The sequence below is a fragment of the Tauraco erythrolophus genome, chromosome 8 (genome assembly GCF_009769465.1).
Source record: "Tauraco erythrolophus isolate bTauEry1 chromosome 8, bTauEry1.pri, whole genome shotgun sequence".
Lineage (NCBI taxonomy): Eukaryota > Metazoa > Chordata > Aves > Musophagiformes > Musophagidae > Tauraco > Tauraco erythrolophus.
Genome location: NC_141472.1, coordinates 40,198,942 through 40,217,192, shown reverse-complemented (window position 1 = coordinate 40,217,192; position 18,251 = coordinate 40,198,942). Strand labels below are relative to the sequence as shown.

The following is an 18,251-nucleotide window of genomic DNA, read 5'->3' as shown; positions in this document are numbered from 1 at the left end:
TTCCTGCTGGCAGCGCATTTCATTTCTTTCTGGAGTGCATCTGATCTGTGACACCTGCCTCCATTTTCCATGCCATGCAAGCTTGACTAAGATCCTTCAAATGATGAATATTGGTCATATACACACAGTATTAAAAAAAAAACAAACAAACTAAGAATATCAGCCAATATGTAGCACTTCTAACGCATCCTATGACATTGAATAGCAGGACAAATATGGTTTGGACATTAGACCAAGGGCAGCAAGTAGTTTACAGCATCATAAAAGTTTGTAACAATTTAATTGATTTAACACCAAATAAGACCTGTTAGAGGAGAATGCTTGGTTACTGCTAACCTGCTCTCACCTAGCACAGGAGAAAAAGATAATTTCCTTATAACTCCTTCCTTTCTGCTATACATTTGCATCCTGCAGATAAGTACAGAGTAGAGCCATGGCTTTCCAACCACCACAAGTAAGACTGACCAGCGCTAAACTCGTTTTACACCTGCGTACGATTGCTTGTCGCATGGTAACGTTTTAGTTTAAAGCTGTCTGTAATTCCAAATAAAAAAAAGCCAATGTTTTCTCTAGGAAGATCACATAAGAATCACAAATTTTCCCGGTGCTTGAAAGAAATCTGTTCCTATAGCCTAAATGTTCAGAAAAGTGTTGTTACTTTTGATGTTGCCAGATCTGAAGTGATAAGATACTGTGGGAAAGGTTATTCTTGCAGTATTTACAGATACAAGCAGAAGCAGAAGTGACAGAAATTTCAAAGTAAGACTGCTTGAAATACTTCCAGCTCAATTTTGCAGAACTTCTCCTCACAGAGATTCAGATATTCATCCAAACTTTCCATGCTTACCTGAACTAGACATGTGGTGATGGTAATTTTGGAACAGCCCAAACTCTCTGGAGAAGTAGAAGAGTTAGTACCGCAAGACTAACTGATGTATTAGAAAAATATTTTTTAAACACCTGAAAGCTTGCTGCAAATAGCCAAAGAAACAAGCTTACTATAAGTTCTAAACTTCAGAGCTTTGCCAACAGAAGCTTCAGTTTCGATTTGACAGCGACTATATAAACAAGCTATCACAAGGCCAGCTCCAGTAGGACATGACTGCACGTTTGCGACCTGCACCACATTTATGTTCATGTACCTGCTCCACTGGCTGATCCACAGTGGAGGAAGCACCTCACATTCATCACTAAGACACAAGTTTTAACCCACTCTAAATCGGTTACGCACTACAGAACACTTGGAGCAGTTTTAAGTCATGCCTCAGTTTGCCTCCTGGTCCTTGGTTCCTGCAGCAGCAGCATCCCCTTCAGCAGAAAAAATGCCTTCTTAAGCTCTATTAAGTGGAGTCCCTCTGCTTAGTAGTTTAAATGCACATTTGCCATGTCTTAATGCGTTTTACAATTCCATATACTCATCATCCTACAGAATACGTGCCTGTCAAACTGAGATACTGAGATTATTGAATAAGAAAGACTTTAAAGCTTCTCAAACTTTAAAAACAAACTAAAAAATAAATTTATAATAAAACTATTTCTTTCTGACACTAACTACCTCAACAGTGTTTACAAGAGACTTGTCCCTTATTAGCAAGACCCCCTCCCTCCCACTCCCCAGGGTAACATTCAATTCCACTGCTGAGCACATGAAACAGTCCCTCCTACCCTCTCTCAATCTTCCTCCATCCATATCTGCAGCAGTTTTTGTGCTGTGATCCTGCAGCTGCTCCCTTACTTCTCACTGCTCCCACTTCCCATCTGAGGGAGGAAAAAAAAAGCTCCAGACACTTTTAATCTGTTCCCACACTCCATCTCCACTTTCCTTTGCAGAGCTCCCAGTGCTGCTCTCGTAAGAGCCGCTGCTGTGAAACGCAGCAGAAACGGCACCGACAATTTTAGGAGAAAACTTTTAAGCTACAGCAGGAACTAGAAGGGGAAATTCTTTGTGGCTTGCATCAAGCAAGCCCCTCTTCTGCATTTTGTGGGGCCCTCGGTTTGCGTGCTTCACCAGCTGCCTCTGCCATGGCCCAGAGCGGAGCAGGAGGCAGCAGAAGTGTCTGCCCCACCACGCTGCTCCTCAGCACCACGTGGCAAAGCGAGGAGAAGACAAAGGCATTTGTTTTATGCGACAGTTTCTGACACCACGTCGTGTAGCTAAGATGTCTGCTTTCAGCAAAGGGGAAATACCAAGGGTGTTGTAGTTTCAAAAATATAATTTCTTGGATTATGCAAGAAGTTTGAGCATAAACGCTTGTTAATTATATCTGAAATTTTTACTGCAAATGCACATTGTTTTGAGGGGGACCAATGAAAACTTTATTTCACTAAGGTGGCTCAGGATGACTCCAGAAATCTTGTATGCATGCTTTCTGCAGGCCAAGGGACCAGAGCCCACCTGCACCACCAGTCCCACCACAGACTTGCTGCACCTGGTAGGAGCAGAGTCAGCAGCAATGACAGCAGGAGTGCCATGGTGCCAGATCCACGTGCGAACATCAACAGTCATAGTGAGAAGAGTGGCAGCCATTCACCTGCCCCAACATCGTTAAGAGCAAAGATACTTAATAAGTATTACAACTGCTGTCAGCTGTGGGTTTATTAGGTAGCGTGGTGACATGGGGACCTGATGGACTCCTCAAATCCCTTGTTGGCTGAAATTGTTGCACTCAGCTCAAGTGAGCCCTTTCAGTCCTACGTACCTGAGTTAAAATGTCCTTACAGTGCATCAATATTATTCCTTAAACATCTGTATCTTGGTGCACAATACAAGTCTGGTAAGAAATCTCTGCATTTAACTTCTTTCATTCTTTTACTTTATACCATTTTTGCTCCACATCTTCATGGATTCCCTCTCCACTTACTTGGAAAGATTTTATTAAAAGACTCAAACTTCAGATGAAAATTTAAATTAGAAAAGAAGTTTTCCAATTAAAATCTCTGTGTAGCAATTCTGAATGTCTCAGGTCTGTACGACCGCACAATACTCAATCCAGATCCAGTTCTAGATTGTTCAAAGGAAATTTGAGAATGGGTTGAAAAGACCAGTTTCTCTAAGCCTCTGCTAAGACTGAGGACACTCATTGCCTTTACCAGGATTTAGGGATTAATGAATCATGAAGAACTAAGATACTTTTACTTGGGCTGTTTCCACTTCCTTTGCCACTCCAGGAAGAGTGGATGGATTAGTGCCACGTCCTAGTCCAAAATCATCACGAGAACTTGATTGCTTATGACTACTGGTTACTATACTTGTCTTTTTTTGCTAATAAAGTAACCGAGCATGCAATGTACTGCTGGTAATAGAAACGTTAATCTTTCTGGATCAAAGCTCAGCACTACTCAGCCCAAAGCGCAAAAGGCAGCATGTGTCAGAGCAGCTTGGCCAGTTGGAAAGTCTGATGTAACACCTTCCTAGTGGAAAACGTTGATTCATTTGTAGCAAAGCCGTTCACTAGAAAAGCATGTTTGCTTGAGAGAGCCCAAGGAGGCTTCTGTTGGTGTTTCCTGTGGATATCCATGGTGTTACCATCAGGCTCTCCTGCAATGTGTGTGTGGGGTTGGCTTTGGCTAGCATCACTATGTGAGCTGAGGATCCCCCCGTGGACTGCTCAGTTCCTCCAAACCCCCCCTCCCAAGTAGACATCTGGCTAGCCAGGCAGCACTAGCTGAGCCACAGCTGCAGTAGAAGCACCAGAAATGTTGACAGCATCCAGATATCCATCAGGCTGGTGATGAACCCACCAGCCTCAGAGGTAAATCTCTTGGAGACAGAACTCCAGAGCTTCAGTTGTCCTCACAAAATATCTGTGTCATTTCCCTCCTCACCCACAAAGGAAGAGAGTTTAGTAACATCCTGAGCAACAGACAAACAAGTACAGGTGCCAAGCACCATGCCTTGCTTCAGAGAAGCTTCGGTATCTGATTCAGCACCAAATACAGTGATGGCTTTGCTCAGGGTGTGGCAGGAAAAGAAATAAGAAACAAAGACCAAGTGCATACTTAAAGCACGTATCTTCAGCTCTAAGCAACATTCACTTCTGTTTTTTCTTCCTTCTTTTCTCCCCCTCTCCTCTTACCATGTTGCAGTTGTACTGAAAACTGATGGATGTCTTGGAGAAGGAATTAGAAGTCACTTTAAGTTCATTTGTTCAAGGACTACACCTGTTCAGTCTATCAGGCATAAGCTTTGAAAGAAATATTCATGAAAAACCACAATACCTGCTTCACTACAAGTGAATGATTTAATAACTGACAATCTCAAATGGCAGGAAGTGTTATAGTGTGTGTTAAACAACCTTAAACCACTAACCATAACAATATCAAACTTGCTTAGTTAATTTATTGAAGAAATTCTTCAGTAGGTATCTGTGCACTGTCTGAATGTGTTATTTTACTTTGTAACTCACACATACTCCCAGAAGTTGAGAAGCTAATTTGGAGAATACCAATATCTGTTAAATAACTCTCTGATGTCTTTCCTATTTAATTCCCAAAACAGTTCTTTTTTCATGCTAAGTAAGGTGAATGAAAATACAGAGAAATTAAGAGAAAAAGGTCACAATTTTCAAGCACATATAAATTTTGGGCTCTCAGTTTCTGGCAAACAAGACTCTTAAATGTGCCAGGCCTCAACACTTCCAGGTGACTTCAGCATGAGCCAACGACGCACTGAAAATCTGCTCTAGCATGACCTGGCTGCACCCACAGACTGAGATCTGGCATGAGTTAAATTTGCCCCATGGTTAGTTTGCAACATCTAAATACCTGTGCCCATAAAATAATTGCCTGCTTTTCTCGTTTAGACAGGACTCTTAAAAAAAAAAAAAAAACAATAGCATTTATTTTGCCTCTACTTCAGGCAGCATGGAAGTTTGCACCCCAAGGTGCCTCAGGTTATAATAAAGATGACAGGAATCCAGAGACTCTTGTGATAAGAGGTCTCACTCTTAAAATCAAAATAGATCTGCATTGAGGAAGTCCCTGTGCAAATGAGGAGCTAGTAGAGTCTGTTTTGTAGTGAGTCTCCAAAACAACCTTTTTATAGTATTTCTCAAGGCAAGAACGACTGGCGGGGGTACGTCGAGGGCGTGAAGGCACAATCTTAACATTCAGTGCAGCACAAGAACAAACACCTCTGTCCTTCAGATGCCAATAAAGGAGTTGTCAGTGAAATTAAGATTCATTGAGACCACTGGTTGAAGCACACCAACCTCAGCCTGCTCTGAGACAAAAGGGACGTTACAGCAATTTGTTTGATGGTCACAAAAGCTGTTGGAAGCCACCACGGGACGGAAGAAAGGACAGTTTTGTGCAGGTGGTGTAACCAGGTAAAGAAATCTGCTGTTGTGCTCTGAATGGCACTTGAATTATCGTGGAATTCACATGGTTAAAAGCTTGGCCAAAATCTTATCCCATCTGTTTTCTTCAGGGCTAATGGTATCAACAAATGAAACCAGGAGACCGATTAAAGCGTCTTCGTATGGGTGGTATCCACCAGCATCAGCTGCTGTCTTTGAAGCACTGAGAAATAGGTTTGATGCATCCATGCGGAAGTCTTACTTGGAAGAAAAGTGAAACATAGAGACTTTAGCTAGAGCTCAAGGGATGTGTTGTTTTGTCTTTAAAAGAGATCAGCCCAAACAACACCTATATATACCGGATTAGCAGGATTAGGATACATTCCTATGTTTCAGGATTCTAATTAGGAACACCTAAGCACTCAGACTTCTCCAACATCAAGGGACGGCTTTTAGCAACAGACAGGCTTTTACAACTCATTAAATCATAGAATCATAGAATGGTTTGGGTTGGAAGGGATCTTAAAGTTCCTTTAGTTCCAAGGCCCCTAACGTGGGCAGGGACACCTTCCACTAGATCAGGTTGCTCAAAGCCTCATCCAACCTGTCCTTGAACACCTCCAGGGATGGGGCATCCCCAGATTCTCTGGGCAACCTGTTCCAGTGCTTCACCACTCTCAGAGTGAAGAATTTCTTTCTTAGATCTAGTTGAAATCTCCCCTCTTTCAGTTTAAAGCCATCACCTCTTGTCCTATAACTACGTGTCCTTATAAGAAGTCCCTCTGCAGCTTTCTTGTAGGCCTCTTTAGGTACTGGAAGGCTGCTAGGTCTCCCCAGAGGCTTATCTTCTCCATGCTAAACAATCCCAACTCTCTCAGTCTATCTTCATAGGAAGACAGGTTAGCAGCTCGCACTGATTGAGTTGACACAGCACAGAGACATGTAAAAAAAAAGTCAAGAAAAATAGGCAAGTATCAGAATTACACATTGTGAGCCTCAAAAAATTCAGAAGATGCTGCCTACAACCCACTAAGCCCTGTATGGCTCAGTAGAAAAGGCCATAATGCAGCAGTTCCCACTGCTAAAATTCCGAGAGACTGCTAAGCAGAGAACCAAGCTGAAGTCTCTGAGTAGCACAACATGAGCCATCCTCACTACGGCCCTAGAGATCATGCTGGGTGCTCCATCCCACTTCTGTGGGACACTACTTTCTAGAACCTTGCTTGAGGCTCATCACTGCAAAGAAATAATAACTTCTGGAACTAGAAATAGATACAGAAATCCAAACCAGAGCTGTGTACAGCTGTTTCAACTAAGGTAGCACCACACTGGAGGTTGCGGTATTGTGCCACCCAAACATCAGGAGAAGAATCAAAATATGTTTCTGTCACCATTTTAGTTTCTGGTTCCTTCCTTGCTCCAGGTGGAGAGGAACATACCGGAGACTGTGATCTGATACAGACCTCTCCTCTGCTTGCCCTGGCAATCCCAGCCCTGCTGAGAGGGGCTACCAAGGGGGCCACACACCCATGATTGGTCGGTAAAAGATGGAGTATCTGTTCCAAGGTAAAGTATCTCTTGTGTCAAAGCAAAAAGATGGTTGTATAACAAATTCTGCCAAAAAAGGCAAAGTTTTTTGGTAATTCAATAATAGTGTACAGCAGGAGCTTTAAAATACAGAGAGTGCTTCAGCTGTTCACTCTATTTGGAAAGGAAAATGAACAAATGTACGTTACAGATGTAATTGGATTGAGAAGTAAAGTGAACAAGAGATGCTGCTTCTAAATGAATTTCCTTTGGACACAAAGAGGTACGTTGCAGGGAAGGGAGAAAATAAAGAAAAACAACCCTGAGAATTCAAACCGCTTTACCAAACCTCACAGCTCTGTGGAAAATGCATTTCAAATTACTCTAAGACATCGCAGCAGTAACATGAAAACCACTACAAACACAGCCCAGGAAGAGAACATGTTCTTTTTATACAATTTCCCTCTCTGTGCTGATTTGTGTATACAGCGGGACAGCTTTCTTTCTCCAAAAAGTACAGAAAATTTGAAATGTAATCTTACAACACTATGCCAAAATCTGCCTTCAATTAGCGTGCACAATTTCAAAATGAGCTTCAAGCCACGTGTGATATCTTTCCACTCTGACCCATATTTCCAAAAGAAAAATGAGTTGCTCCTTACGATAAGGCCATCAGTTACAAACACGAGTACATGCCAAAAAGTCTGCAGCAAACTACACGTTACCAGGAAAACAAATCTTCACTGTAGAACAAATCTTGCTAATTCCTGCTCTCCTTTATGTGGCCCATAATCAAAGCATTATTTTGTGTTATTTGAACATCTTCTGAAATTACTATTTCCTTGGAAGGCTCCGAAGGCCAGGAAGCAATGTTTGCTCACGATGGCAATGCAAAATGATCTTTTCTGATAAAAAGCTTTGAGCGAGATGAGGACCCAGGACACACAATCTTTTTCTGGCCAACTCTGAAGCACAGGAGAAATTAGCCTGGATTTAAACATGTAGGAAACATGCTGCCATGACATCGCCATTGAGCCGCTCCATGAGGAACAGCATTGAGAGTGCCCATAGACAAACCAAGGATAATTTTTGTACAATGCCCTTTATGCCACCCTGTGCCCTATTCCTATTAGCACTACTGATGAATAATAGAGTGATACCAATCTTTTGATACTGAGCAGGGCCAGAGATCCCTCTACTGATCTCTTCAGTCTCTAGCAATACTGAGTACCAACTACCTACCTGCCCTTACCACTCACTCACTCTTACAATATCCACTGCTGCTAATCACCCCCCTCATTGGCACCAGCAGGGAAGTCAGTTAGCCAAATAGAATCATAGAATCATAGAATGGTTTGGGTTGGAAGGGACCTTAAAGATCATCTAGTTCCAACCCCCCTGCCATGGGCAGAGAAATCCTCCACTACACCAGGTTGTCCAAAGCCTCATCCAACCTGGCCTTGAACACTTCCAGGGATGGGGCATCCACAACTTCTCTAGGCAACCTGTTCCAGTGCCTCACCACCTTCAATGTAAAAAATTTCTTCCTAGAAAGCTAAATTGCACCCGGCAAAGGCAAATACTGGGAAACATGATCTAATCTCATTTCCCAGCCAGTGCCACCAGGCTTTTCTACCTTTTGGGGACAACCAGTTAGTACTGGTAAGGATATGAGAAGTGATTAGCTGTTTGGGATACTACAGAGGGTCAGATACAGTTGCCTTTTGCATAGGATGCAGTAGATTTACTAGATTCTGAACACTAACTTTGCCTGTAAAATATCATTTTACATCTGTACCCTCTACGCTGTTGCACATTGCTTTCAAATTCACAAACGCCAATAGAAATAAAACAATTGTGTAACTAACATAATCCGTACTAAACTTATACAAAATGCACGTGGTTATGAGTATTTTAAGTCTTCAGCAACAGGTTTCCTAAACTGCATTAAGATGAACTTAAGGTTTCTTACCTACAGCCTCAGAGACGTTGTCGTTTCATCTCAAACTGCCATCAGCCAGCAATAGTTTTAACTATTTCAAAAAACGGAAAACATCTAGGTCACATGTCTGCAGACATTTGGGTTAATCTCCCACAGCTCATAAAGACAGAAAGAAAGCAGGAAAAAAAAGTAAAATAAAACCACTTCCTGCAGCAGCAGAAACTAACCATGTCGCCAGTGAGCGACTTACACCCAGGTTTAGTGCAAAACTTTTCTGGATCGGATAAACAGCAAAATTTCAAAGCGTGAAAGCTGCTCCTCTCTTAAAATTGCAACAAACAGGGAGGGTTAGCTTTAGCAGAAGGTAAACATGAGGTTTAAAAGGAAATGCTGAAAGGAATTACAATTCTAAGCCTCAAGACAACTTCCCTTTTCTTACCTTCAATGAAACCCTTTGAGTCCTGAAACAAATAGCTTGCAACAAATCTGCTTTGCTATTTTGCCATGTAGCTTTAGTAAATGTGACACTTACCACACTGTTGCTTTAGACTAAGAAAATAACAAACTTCTAGCCAATCAGAGAGTTCGCTACTGGGAAAAAATAAAAAAAAAAGTACTATTGCCTGGGGAAGGTCACCAGATAAACACTTCTGTTTCTTTGATTTTCTGTTTCAGCACTTCTCCATGAAGCAGCCCTCCGAGAAACGCAGGCACACACCACTGCCGCATCTCCCCCATCGTAAGGGTCCCTCTCAAGCAGAGGGAACCAAGAGAACCAGCAGATTCAGACACAGCTCTGCATCTTTGGGGCTCTAGAAAAGCCCCTTGCCTACGCCTTCACCAGTCTCTTCTCCCGTGGCCTTTTTTTTCAGCAAGGAACAATAGCATCTTTCCGGTATTTTACAAAACAAGGGCTCGTCTCCCTGGTGCAGATGGGGTTCCCTTGCAGTGCAGGGTGATGTTCTATGGTGCTGGCCAGGCTGCAGACCCTTCTATTGATGCTTTGACAGAACAGGAGGATCTTTTTGGTTGTTGTCTCCCACAATAAAACAAAGAGCTGCCATACAACCTGAGAAAATCAAGACCCTCCTGAAGTTTAAGGATCTGTCCCAACAGTGCAGAAATATGAACCCTATTGACCAGTGGCTGCCAGTAGAACTCCTCAAGAAGATATGCTCTGTCCATGCAGATGTCCAGCAAGTAACTAACTGGGTGCCCTAAAAGAGGATCCTGCCGATCATCCCATGGAGAAAAGGCAGAGATAGCTAGGAAACAAGGGCTGGGGCTGAGGCTGGAGTAGAGCTTAGGAAGACCTAGAAAGGAGTCGTGACAAATTTTACAAGGCTGCAAAGAAAAGACTGATTTGCAGGCAGATCATTTCCTATTGCAGCAAAAAACGATGCAAGAATGTTCCTGTAGAGAACAGCATTAGTACATCATGCACTTACGGAAGCACATGGGAAGACAGACCTTCAGGGACTCAAGAAGAATTCCAGAAAGAAAAGGGTCAACATAGCACCACTGAAGGAATGGCAGAGCTATTAGGCTACAGTGTGACCTTCACATTATTATTATTGATTTTGTAATAACTTTTACAACCTCCATTTCATGGCCAAAGATCCAATTACACTAAAGGCCATACAAAGCCAGAACCAAGACCGTCCTTGTTCCCAAACACTTACTACATATGCCAAGAGGTAACACACACGTACAGGTGGGAGAGGCAGCTGAACAGCATGACTGCTGGTCTTCACCATTCTAAACTAAAATATCATTTCTTTGTAGGCATTGCATTTTAGGGACGTATTTTAAAGATGGACTTTTGGAACAAAAAGGTGGATGTTGCCTGTGAACAGTGATGAGTTGTTTCTCCCCAGTGTGAGGAGTTGAGAAAGCAATACTGTGCTCTTCTGTAACCTAACAACTGCTAGTGCTTAGAGAACCTGCAGCAGCATTAATTAATTGCTAGCTCTTTTAAAAACAGTATATATGTCTACTAATTTTGTCATATGGAATAAATTTTAATTGAAAAATCTATTGTAGCTGTGCAGATCTTAAGATTTTCCTTAAATAAAACCATTAAAAGCATTTTTACAATTACAAAATATTTGTGAACGATGTGGACAAGAAAACTTCATCACCAAAATGTGAGGAAACCATCAGCAAACCCATAAAATATGGCAGGCAACAGAACTTGCCTATGTTACCTTGTCCAAAACCTAGATTACCAGGGACATGACATTTTTCATGAAAATGTCTTTCACTGTACACCTAACATTTCAAGTTGCATACTCTGTCTGATTTCCTTCGCATCCATTTGACAGTATGTCAGTAGTGACAAAATTCTATAAAAGGATGGCAGCTTTGCATACTGCTTAAACTTATGCAGCACAAGCTTCCTGTGTGATCTCTGGAAGGCTGAAAATACTTTAGATGTGCAAAAAGAAAAACCAAAAACCAAAAAAAAAAACAGTTTAGCAAAATCTAAAGGCTCGTTTAATCTAAGTAAAACTAAACAGGAAACAGAAACTGCAGAGACGTTACCTGGAGCAGATTGCTACTCAATAGGTTGGGCTTGGCAAGTCTGCTGTGGAAGTTAAAGATGGAGCACCATTTCTGAAGCTCAGATTTCTTGTCCCTGTTTCTGTGACTCATGGCGTCATTGCTTCTGAGACATGTCATCAAGTTGGTGAACATCCAGATTTCCATATCTTGTAACTGAGAGCACAGAGCATTAAGGCTAAACCAGCAGTTTTAAATCTTGCTATTGACTGAGGATGCTGAATGCCCAGCAGCTGTTACCAATTCAGTTCTGATGAATTCAAAAATTACCATAACTTTCATTAGGTGCTTCAACAGTGATTCCAAGACTTGTTTTGGACCAGCAGTCTCCTGAAAGAGAAAGAAAACTTTTTTTCTTTTTGCCTAGTTCAGTCTTTATTCTCTGTTGGGATGACTGACAGACAGCCCACAATCTGGCTTGTATAGCAGACACCCAGTGACAAATCTAATTCAGTGGGTAAATCAAGCCATAACAGACAACACAAACCTGGACAGCATGCAAGCACAAGCCTGGAGAAACAATTGTGCATGCAATGTTTGGTTCCAGAAGAAAATAATTTTTTTATTAATGAAAACGCATTAAGTTCCAAAACTTTGTAACTCACTGGGAAAAACACTTGGAAACCAGTAGACTATGTGATAATGAAGAAATAATGTATTATATTTCTCACATTCTTCACCAGAGAAATTATATTTTTTTGTATTTGCAATAGGTTTTAAAATATTTACACTAAAAAAGAGAACAAAGAATTATGCCTGTATGGACAGTGATTCATATTCTTGCTCACAGCAATTGTTTGCTCAGAGAGCTGATATCCATTCAGTAGCCGTTATCTTTTTGCTATAAGGGCTTTGAATATGCAATCCCAGCAAAAAAATTTCCAGGAGAACATTCTTATGTATCAAGAAGGCCATGCACATGGCCACGTAACAGCTCCAGCAGTTTATAGCCCAAGTTAACAGCTGTCTCTAATATCACCCGCTTGGACAATAAATGCTTACTCTGTAGGAGCTTGTATGTAAATGTCAATATACAGTAATGGTTAAATTCACACAACCCTCTAAACTCTAACATGCATTATAAATATTCTGGTATCATCTTCCAAAACCTTTTTCTCTGAGCTAATTTTTCCCCTAAACAATCGATTTCACTTATAGCAGTCTTAAAAGCACAAAAGGTATTTTTTAAAAAACTGTCACAGGTGGTATAAAAAACATCTTTAGAAATTCTCCAGCAGTTTAGTGTTGGCTATATTGAAAGAACATATGTGCTGTGACTTGAGGTCTAAAATCCACAACACTCAAATTTTAGGAGACAAATGATCTTGCATTAAAACACCTCCCAATAGCTGAACTGCTAAAGTTTTCATAACAGATATACTTTACAAAGAAGCAGAGATGTTTAGGATAGAATTCTCTGAACAATCACTTCCTAATAAAGATCATTTTGTCTTATAATGAGGTTTGGATTTAGAAATGCTCACAGCTAGGAAAAGAACATATTTCTTTATTTCTACACTTTTTTTTCCAAGCCTACCTAATGTAATTTTTCTCTGTTTAAAAAAAAAAAAAATTCCGACACTGAAGTTAATGAAAACTACTAGGTAAGAAAGTTCTACACAAATCCAAGCTGCTCCTTCTCTCTCTCTTTCCCAGGTGTTTTAGGGATCTTGACATTTATTTTAAAGACCAGCCTTACCTACTGTTGTTTTTAATAACTTAGTGAAGCCACTCCAACTCATTGTACAGCTCTACTGTACTAAAAAAGAGACAAAACCCCAGCATATGTTGATGCATTATGTAAAGACTTGCCTTGACAGGATTTAGTTACATGCAAGCTTTAAATGCAGTGTAAATGCATTTTCTGGAGTGTTAGGCCTCCAAGTGCTAAAAGTGCTACCATACGAAACTGCCAAAGAGGTGGTTTTACATCACACAATAACGGACCCTAAAAAGACAAATGAGTCATGCACTTTGGGCGACAACATCTCAATCTATGCACCCGTGATCAAGTCAGAGTTACAAAGTGGTGTTTGCAAAAGCCTCTTCAAAGCCCTTCTCTTCTTTCTGGTGTTCACCACCGGCTTCAGGTGTGACCCAAACTCTCTACACCAATAGCTGGTTGACTGGAGATGTTCTCAACACTGTCAATGTTTTCACAGTAAAGGAAGTATGAAATGGCTGTCTGTGGCGTCAAACTGATGCTCCAGCCAGTGTTGTTTCTATTTAAAAGCTTCAGCTACGTGGTGAATAACAGCGGGGAAAGTACCAAGCCCTGTAAAATCCCACACTGAGGATGGATGAAGAAGAAAGCTGACATGTTCTGGGATACGCTTTTATTTTGCTTCAGCCTTTGAGGAAGAAGAGGTTTATTTCTACAGTATCAAATTCCACATTCACAAAAAGATAAATAAATCTACAGCAGCTCAAGGCATTCACAAAAACAATACGGCCCCCATCAAATCTAGTGGAAATAAGAATTGCTGAAGTCATTGCTTGCCTCTTCCTAATACAGCTTTTATCCATGTAGTAGGCTCTGCCCTCATTCTGCTCCCTCCCACGCTGCCATCACAGAGTGAATCTGAACTGCCTGGGCAGTTGTGCCAGAAGAAAGAAGTCAATAAATACACGAGAAAGTCAGATGCAGGAAGTAAAACTCCTCTGCAGACAGATTATTGTCCCCTCTCGTGTCCAGAAGCTTTCAGTGGAGACTGTACTGCCTGAACTGAACTGGGAAACAAAAAAATGAATTGGTTCATGAAAGAGTTGAAGCAATTAGTTGAATTAAATAATGCAGTACGTCAGTTCTAATCACTTCATATGATTTTATTTGCCCATATAATACAAGGATATTTATAGTTTTTGTACACGGCTGCACTCTGTTGTTTTCCTCAGCTCCCTCCTTCTGACAGGCATTTACTATTGTACGTTCTCATATGATCTGGGAGATGTCAGGAAATCTTACTGGTTACTGCTGAATGGGAGTATCCAGATTTGGGGTAGGAAAAAAACAAAAAGAAAAAAAAGAAATGCATCACCAGTGCAACTAATAGCCACCAGGTGGAGTATTGGGTATGTTGGCTGTCTGCAATTCTTTCACAGCAGCCACTTAAAGAGAATAAGGATATCTTTACTCAAACCACTCCAACACATCTGCACAAATACACTTAATTTCAGCTTGTTCAAGCTGGCAAAAATAGAAAACTGATGGCCCTCATTCCATAGCTTTTGAAATTTTTCCAGTTTTTCAGTTCCTTCTAATTTCTATAGTCTGCAGTCTCTGGAGTCATATATTTCCTTTTTCATCATTTCTCAAGACCACTCTGCCCTCCCCTTTCCTACATTTCATGTTCATTTCATCTTGCTTTTAGGTGCCCCTTTTTATTCTGTATCTGTCAAACTTAATAGGGACTCTCCTAAAGCAGGTACGCAGCACAGTCATATTCTGATGCTGTAGTTACCTATGTAGGATACCATAGAAAAATTTATTTTACACTATGGTAGCAGGTGCCTAGTGCCATATTTTACATCTCCACTCTTCCTTGAGGTAGGGGTGTGTTTAGCAAAAATATTACAATGCTGATTTCTTATCAGCCAGAATTATACCTTCTGAGCTGTGAAAAACATTCATTCAGATCCATTATTTCTACTCGTCCAGACAAGCTCTAAGATAGGAAAAAGTGTATCATTAGCAATTCAAAGACAAATGATATTTAGGGTTAGGGGATATTTTTAGGTTTTTAGGAGTATTTTCGATTTAGGAAAGAGGAAGAGAGAGAGTTTAAGACAACAGTCGTGGCACTGCAGGTAGCAGCCCACTCCCTGGTCACGCACATGGACAGGAGTGTCAGTAGAACTGCACCTCTGCTGCAGACTCTGTGTGTTTATAAAGACTCAATTAATTTTAGTCCCCTTAACCCACCTCCCCACCCGTGTTACCAATTCAGCTTTATTTCAAGCTTCAGTTATCATGACCGTCCCAGTTTTTTCTGAGCAAAAAAGCGTTAAACGTTAGGCCTGTTGGGAAAAATATTCTCCATGAGACACTTCAATCCTGGTTTATTCTTCTCTTGGAACAACGTCTGCAGAACCAACTTGCTCTCGTTACTCATTTCTCCCCAGAGACAAGAGTTCTTTCTGATAACCTTTAAGAGCGACAGTGTGATGGAGGCACCAGCCCTGCACCCCTCGTGCACAAGCTTGCAAATCTAAAATAGGACCTTAATGAAAAAAAAATTAAACATTATAACTCCACAGTGTATGTCATTATGATATACTGAATGCAAAGCAGCTGTTCCTAACAGATTTGGCATATAACAGGGGTAATGTAGTTTTACACAAATCATTATATTCATTATACTAAATTAATAGATCAAAATTAGTCAGTGGTGTTTTTTAAGACCATCTTACCCCTAGAACCCTTTATCCTTATATTCAAAGGGTTTGTTGGGGTTTTTTTTCTCCTCAATATTCTGTGCAGACAGGACATAAATGCCCAGATCACTAAGAGCATAAGCCCCTAAATTCATGGCTGTTGAGCCTCTTCCAATATAAGCATCTGAAGGAAAGGTACTTAAGGGAAATAGAAAATGACATCATTTTTTCCCTGATCTTTTGAAGAGTGAATTATTTTTTTTCCCATCCTACAGGAACAGATTCTGGACTAATTTTTGCTACTAAAGACTTTAAAGTCTAAAATTCATCAAACATCTTATCCTCAGAGACAATGTCATCCAAGTTCAAAGGATCTATAGCCCTGCACAACTGATGTCTTATTTCAGAGCTAACGTCTTTGTTTTCATTGAATGTTTGATTTCATCAAATTAAACTACTTCTTGCACTTTCTAAAAAAAAAAAAAAAAAGACAAGACAGAACCAAACCTCTTGATTCTCTGAAGAAAAGCACACATATACACACATATATATGTACATATATATGACATACATTCAATTGGTGTATTTTTCTAAGATTTTTCCAGGATAGATTTATTGTAGGTTATGGGGTTTTTTTCAGATGTTTTTTGAAGAGCCTTTGAATTGAAAATAGTAGTCTTTCAAGGCATTTGTTTTAATGAACATCATTATAATTAAGACCATGCTTTTCATAACTAAATATAAAAAGGATTTTTTTTTCAAGTAAAGTCTGGGTCTGATTACTGATGGAAGAACTTCAAGATCTTATTTTTTGCTAAGCATTTCAATATTCATTCAGAAAAATGTCATGATAACAGACTTCAGCATGCAATTTTGGTGATTCATACTTTTTCTGGTATTTTGTCACTTTAATTTTAATATCCAGTTAAAGCAAGAAAGTTTGAATAAAATAAAACTACTAATGACAATGAAGCAGTCATATTCCACACCCATGCTTCCACAAAATTTAAGATCTTCCAAGAATTGACCCATAGCATTATCCTTCATCCATATCTGATACAGAGCAACAGTCTTTGATTTATTAGTTAAATTCAAGAAGTTGAGAGTAGTTTCTTTCCTAAATGCAGTGTACTTGCCACCTCTGCTTTGGTCCAGAATGAATTTACCTTATCTATCTCAAGTTCATTCATCAACAGATGAAACTTGGATGCTCTAAAGAAATTTATATATTTGTTAAATTAATCTGCCGCTGAACTATGTTTAAACTAGAAGTCATAAATAATGATAACAAATGGGATTTTCCTCTCAATTTGAGTCCAGTTCCACTATTTTTTCATATGCCACTATGCATGATGTATGTCTTTATCTTAAAAAGCTGTTTTTGCACAACTGTATGTTAAATAGGATATGATCCAGGAAAGTAGGAAGCATAATTGACCGTTAGAGTCTAGAAACCAAGTGTGAGGTCTCAAAATGCACTTTAGCATGACTTCATAATTAGTAAAACTGAAATAGCTGACACCAGAATGGTGAACCATAGAAATCAAGTTGTGTCCTGAGGTTCCATGCTGGGTGGAGAGGAGGTCATGCACCCCAAAGGCAGGCTGCTTCCCCAGCCAATGGACCTAGGCTTCAGCAGGGCTTTCCACAACTCCTACACTGAGCAGAGTTGCCCTAAATTTAGCAGTGAAAAACGTCTCTAAACTTTGTGTCAGTTCATGCACGGCTCAATGGTTCCAGCACACTTGTGAGCTTCAACCTGTAGAGATGTGCTGCCATGTTACTTGCCTGTCCTCCCTCACCACAGCTCCATACAACTGCAGGGGTTGGTTAGCATCTATTTGTAAAAATGGAAAAAACATGGACTTCCCACTCGTGGTTTAGCCCAGTGGAAGCTCAGCCACCACGTGGTCAGTGTCACGTTGTCAGCTGTCAACGTCAGTTCGCCACACATTGTTTCTGCCGCTTCTTTCTTAAAGGAGGAGGACTCCTTATATTCTTTTCCCCTGTTCCAATGAATCCCTTCCTCCCAGAACAGTCTACAGACTTTTTCAATGTGAGTCCTACCTACAGGATGCAATCCTTACCCATCAGACTGCTCCAGCGTGGGCTTCTTCCCCACACAGCCACGGCATCTTAGGGTGCAGCCACCCGCTCTGGCGTGGGGTTCTCCATGGGCTTCAGATGCCTCTCTGCCTTGTCATCAGCCTCCAGCAGCTCACGATGACCATTCTCTACAACCTCCTTCAGGCTCAGACATCTCTGTTCCAGCGTGGGATTCTCCACAGGCTGCGGGTGGATCTCTGCCCCACCATTTCTCCCACAGGCGGCACGAGGGCCACCCGCTGTCTCACCACAGGCTGCAGGGGAACCTCAGCTCCAGCACACCTCCTCCCACTCCATTTTCACTGTCCTTGGTGTCTGTGTTGCCACTTCTCTCAGGTCTCAGTTGTCTCTTCACTGCCCTCCTCCCAGGGTCATACTCCCATCAGTGAACTCTTCTCAATAGCGCTGATGGCTCCACCACACACTTTTCTACTAGTATGACT

General features: G+C 40.9%; 1 protein-coding gene across 1 annotated transcript in view; it reads right to left on the bottom strand.

Moving 5' to 3' along the window:
• ARHGAP15 (Rho GTPase activating protein 15) overlaps positions 1-8,878 on the bottom strand; it is a 334,864-nt gene extending 325,986 nt beyond the window's left edge. The window contains exon 1 of the mRNA XM_086615574.1: positions 8,797-8,878. The gene's annotated coding sequence lies outside the window, so the exon portion shown is untranslated. The remainder of the gene's footprint in view (positions 1-8,796) is intronic.
• Between the last annotated feature and the right edge of the window lie 9,373 nt (positions 8,879-18,251).